The sequence below is a fragment of the Gracilinanus agilis genome, chromosome 2, assembly GCF_016433145.1.
Source record: "Gracilinanus agilis isolate LMUSP501 chromosome 2, AgileGrace, whole genome shotgun sequence".
Lineage (NCBI taxonomy): Eukaryota > Metazoa > Chordata > Mammalia > Didelphimorphia > Didelphidae > Gracilinanus > Gracilinanus agilis.
Window position 1 is genome coordinate 656,613,961 of NC_058131.1, and position 5,748 is coordinate 656,619,708.

A 5,748-nucleotide genomic window follows, 5' to 3' on the forward strand; every position below is an offset into this window, starting at 1 on the left:
TTTTGTCCTAGACAAGTCAGACAATTTCTTATTGTCCCTTTACTGTCTTCTCAAGCTTTCTGTCTGAGGAAATTTGTGTTATTTCTTAGGTATAAGCCTCAGTGATACCCAGAATCAGAGATCTGGAAGATGCTGAGACTCTTCAGAAGAACACATAAATATAGTACTATGACCCTCATACAGCATGCCTCACTAGGATCAAAGCCTAGTCCAGTCGTGGGTTATCTCTATAAATCTCTATCGAATGATCTAGGTGCTTCTTTGAGCTCCAAACTATAATGGAATTTTTGTGCTCAGAGTAAGGACCATGAACCACACCAGATCAAATTACACAAAGCTTACTCACCAGTAAGTGCCAAATGTTTGGTCACCAACCAGATTTGTAAGGGACATTGCCACAAAGGGGCCAGGGAATGGGGAGAAGGTAGGATATACTGGGACTCTCCCAGGGCTGAGGAAAAATAGTGATAGGACTGGCAGGTGGTAGGGAAGGGCAGAGTCAGGTGGAAAATTAATCAATCAATTAATCAATCAATAAACCTTTACTATGTGCTTACTATGTGTTAAGTTAAGCACTATGGATACAAAAAGAGACACATGACAGTCCTTGCCTTCAAGGCTGCTGACCCACCATCTTAAAGTTTCCTATTTTGACTAATGATTCTTGCAGACTAAGTTCTTGAAGGAATGCAAGAGCTGTTTAGTGCCTTTAAAATTCAACACCATCTAAAATTCAGTGCCATGGAACAAAAGCTCCACTTGTTCTACCCTAGTTTTGCCTTTGCTTAAAAATGCCAAGCTGAAAAATAAATGAAAGCCTCACCACCCACTTTTCTAGAGTAAGGTCATACCTTCTGTGGAGAAGGCCAACAGACACAGGAGCAGCATGCACAGCAGGCTGGAGAAAGTGAGGAATTTCATGCTGGTGATATCAGGTGTTCTCAGTCTTCAACAGTGCAAATCAGCAGGTTGAACTTGTCAGCCTTTATATACCAGCCCATTGGTATGGGTGTGGAGGCACCCTTTGTATTTTCTCTAAGGGGAAACTTCCCTCCTTCCAAGAGAGGGAGTACCAGCTGGATGGTTAAACACACACACACACACACACACACACACACACACACACACACACACACACACACACACACACACCCAAAAAAACTCCATTCTATCAGAGCCAAGAGAAGGCTTAGTAGTCCATAATATAAATAAAATTTTCAGAGACCTCAGTTGAAACTGGCTCAGAATGTCAGGAAATGCCTGGCTTGGGAGTGGGCCACAACCAAGGCCAAATCTCAGGTATAAAGGTAGTCATATTTGCCTGGGGACATTTAGTATTTCAGGGTTGAACTTTAGTATCAATTATAACTGAGCAAATGTGGATTCTTTTTTCTTATTGCCTGGATGGTTAGATAAAGAGATACAAAGAGGAGCTGAAAGGCTAATAAATCTTTGCAACAGGGCTTGCAGGAAGGAAAGGATTAAAAAAAATGATATAGGAGATTCTAACTAAATCTTATTTTTTTTGTCCAGTGCTTTATAAAATCCCTGAAGGAAGATGGTTTTGGGAGTATACAATATGGGGGAGAGAACTTCCCATGAGTCAGTTGCCATAGAAAATCCAATGGATAGTTTACAAAATCACAGAATTTGTGAGTTGGAAGAGAGATCTGTGATTAAAGTATCAAATCCAACCTATTTAGAAAGAAATCCCTGCTATAACATATGAGTTAAGTGGTCAGGCAACAATCCTTTATTAAGATTTACTATGTTCCAGGTGCTGTGTTTAGCGTTGGGGAATAAAGAAAGACAAGAACCAGAAATATTTGTTGTTGCCCTCAAGGAGCATATTCTTGAATGGGGGGAGACAACACATAAATTGCTGTGTGAACATATATATCCACATATGGAAATTTCTAAGAAGGGGGAACCTACCACCTCTCCAGGCAAATTGTTCCACTTCTGTGCAGTTTTAACTATTGGGAAGATTTTCTTGGCATGAATGATAAGCCTCTTTGCAACTTCCCTGTGATAGCTTTTCACATACTTTAAGTCAAGAATCTTCAAGAAGCTTCCCAGTTTATCAAATTCCTCAAACTGTGATGCCCAGAACTAAGGGTAACACTCCAGAGATGATCAAACTAGGCCAAAGTACAGAGGGTCTATCATCTCCATGTTCCTGGAAGCTTTGCCTGTCCTTAAGCAAATAGTAATTCTTGCATTAGCTTTTTTGGCTGCCATACAGAGCTCTCAGTTCACTATCACTCCTCAATTTTTTTCCAGATAAACTGCTATTAAACTGTGTCTTTCCAGTCCTATATTTTTGAGGCTGATTTTTTTACCCATGAGTAAAATTTTCCATGGATCCCTACTGAATTTTATCCTGTTAGATTCAGTCCAACACTCTAGCCTGTCAACATATTTTTACTTCCTCACTCTTGACTTCCAATAAGTAAGTTCTCTCAACCTTGTGTCATCTGTAGATTTGATGGGAATGCGATCCACGCCATTATTCAAATATTAAACATAAAGAATTTATCCTCAGACAAGCTGACTTGGTCTTTTTTGTTTCTGGCTTGGGACTTTAGACAATTCAACCAGGGAAAATAGAGGTGGAGACATATTGAATTGGTGATGCTTGGCAAGTTACAGAACCATCTTGGATTAGGTTCCTGTTGTACAGGAACAAACCCTCTTAGTCCTAGAGATGTTCATCCATAATTATGAAGTAAGCTGTTATTATTTGGATCTTCTGCATTTTCCTCTAATACTCCACTAGCTTTCTGATGGAAACTTCTCATTGCCCAGTGCCCTGTATCCTCTGCTATCTGCCTGGCATCATAGTCCAGGGGTTTATACTCTCTGGGCATGAATCCTTTGTGAGGAAGGGTCATAGAATTATTGTGAGGAGTCCATATCTGTTCATGTATCTATTCAGGCATTAGATCCTTGATAGTACCAATATGATCTCAATTGTAAAGAATGACTAATGGTAAAGAGAGAATGCTAGATTTGGAAGGGACTGGAGATCAACAAATCTAATTTAATGTCTTATTTTACAAGTTAGGAAACTGAGGCTCATAATAGAAGGGAAGTTTTCCAGAGAAGCAGACTGGTCCAGTGAAAAGAATATGATTCTAGAGTTAAAAGATCTGGTTTCAAATCCCATCTCTGAAGTTTGCCACCTGTGGGACATACGGCAAATCATTGAACTTCCCTGAGTAATTCCCTAATTCCTCAACTGTAAAACTAAGAGGTTGGATTTAGATGGCTTCTGAAGTCCTTTCAAAGTAAAATCCATGATTCATACAAGTAAGAAGAGATAAAGCCAGAACACAAATCTCTGGTTTCCCAGGCCACTACACCTGGCTCCCCTCCAGTGGCCCATACTCAATTCCACTGATTTGTCACTTTTTTTTCTATGGGCATTTCTATAGGTCACATATTAAAATTCAAGTCAGGGCCAGGAAGGCAGGAAGCATTTCTTAAATATCTTCTGTGTACCAGACACAGTGCTGAGTACTTTATCATTTGATCCTTACAACAACCAAGGAAAGTAGGTGCTATTATTATCCCCACTTTACAGTTAAGGAAATGGAGGTAGACAGAAGTTAAGTGACTTGCTCAGGCTCACACAGCTAATGTGTCTGAGGCCAGATTTTGATATCTGGTCTTCCTGACATCAGGCTGAAGGCTCTGTTCATTGTGTCACCTAACTTTCTCAGGTCAAGATTATACATAGAAGGCACAGGAAACTGACTTTATGGCAGGATTTGCAAGGTACTAAAATCTCTCAAATGAAAAATGTTGCTTTCATCGGTTTGCCACCATGCTGGATTTTCTACTATCACTATTCTTTGGAGTCAAAGCATAGGAGGACCCTGGAAGCATACAAATATCTTGTAGAAGCAGTATTGTAACACAGCTCAGAATTTCAGTCTTTATCTAATATTCACTCAGTTCCATCCTGGGGGCTTCTTACTAAATGTTTGTAAATGTTTCCTATTAGTGATTCCTAAGACTATCAGAGTTTGTCTATCTTAAATCCATTGTGGTGTTGTTGTTCAATTATTTTCAGTTATGTCTAACTCTTCTTGACTCCATTTGGGATTTTCATGATAAAGATACTAAAGTGGTTTGCCACATTCTTCTTCTGCTCATTTTACAGACGAGGAACTGGGCAAACAGGGTTAAGTGACTTGCCCTGGATCACACAGCTAGTAAGTGTCTGAGGCCAGATTTGGATACATGAAGATGTCTTCCTGATTTCAAACCCAGTCCTTGAAAAAAAATCTACCTGTCCCCCAAAGTTCATTACCTCCTCTGCAAGTGCTGAGGCCACCAAATTTTGCCAACTAAGAAAAGTTTTACTTAACCTAATAAAAAAGGCAAAGAACTCTTGCCTTCTCTCTTTTCCCATCTTGATTCCTGCATTTCTATCTAAAGACAAGTGAGGAAGCCCATTTCCCTCAGCGTGACTTCCTTTTTCAGATTCTGTTGACTCCTCTGACTCTTTTCCTGGCACAGATTTCTCAGGATATGTGGTCCCTTATAGAGTTATATGGATGAACTTGGAACTGGGTCCATATATTTTTATCTCCTGTCTCCTTCTGAACCTCTCCCTTCTGAAGACTTTTCTTTTAAACCACAGGGTCTAGCATAATAAATACTTATTGACTGATCAATTAAAGGACAAGCTCAAGGACATGACTCAGGTGTGCAGAGTAGATGTGAACTTGACTTCAGTGAAATAATAAAAGTTTCAGCAAAATATATTTTTGGTTGGGAGATGTGGCATTTTTGTGTCCATTAAATTCTACACAGCCACATAGATAGCTCCTCATTTCTCCTCTATGATTGTCTGAGCTTCCACCATCTGTGAGTTTTGGCACAAATAAACAGGGTAATAGCCATAACTAAGATTGTAAGACATGTCATCATCTGACCCCAGGAGAGCCACAATGCTATAATAAAAAAAATGCTGACCTGAGAGTCAAGAGACCTAAGTTCTAGTCCTGCCTCTGCCCATGAGTGAGTCCAATCCCAAGATCACAGAGCTGGAAGGGACCTCAGAGGCATCTAGTCCAAGTGATAACTGAGAATGAATCTTCTCTGTAGCATGCCTGAAAAGTGGTCATTCAGCCTCTGCTTGAATACCTTCAGGGAGAGAACCCACAACCACCAGAAAAAATGTCATTTTACTTTTTAGTAAGTTTTTCCTTTCTTAAAGCCTATTAATAGTCTCTTTGCAACTTCTACCCATTGTGCCTAGTACTGCCCTCTGGGGCCAGATAAAAGTCTAATCCCTCTTCCTTCTGACAAAATTTCAAATGAAGACAGCTACTATACTCCCCCTGAACCTTAGTTTCTTCTTTTGTAAAATGGAGGATGTAGACAAGATTGAGCACTAAGGCAACCAGGTGGCATAATAGATAGAGCACTGGGCTCAAAATCAGGAAGACCTGAGCTCGAGTAACTCTCCTCAGGCACTTATTAGCTGTATGAGGCTGGGCAAATCATTTAACTTCTGTCTGCTTCAATTTCCTCAACTATAAAAAAGGGAGAAATAATAACATCAGCCTCCCATAGCTGTTGTGAGGATCAAATGAGATATTCACTTAGCAGAGTGCCTAGCACATAGGAAACATTTTTAAAAAATCCTTCCTTCCTTCCTTCCTTCCTTCCTTCCTTCCTTCCTTCCTTCCTTCCTTCCTTCCTTCCTTCCTTCCTTCCTTCCTTCCTTCCTTC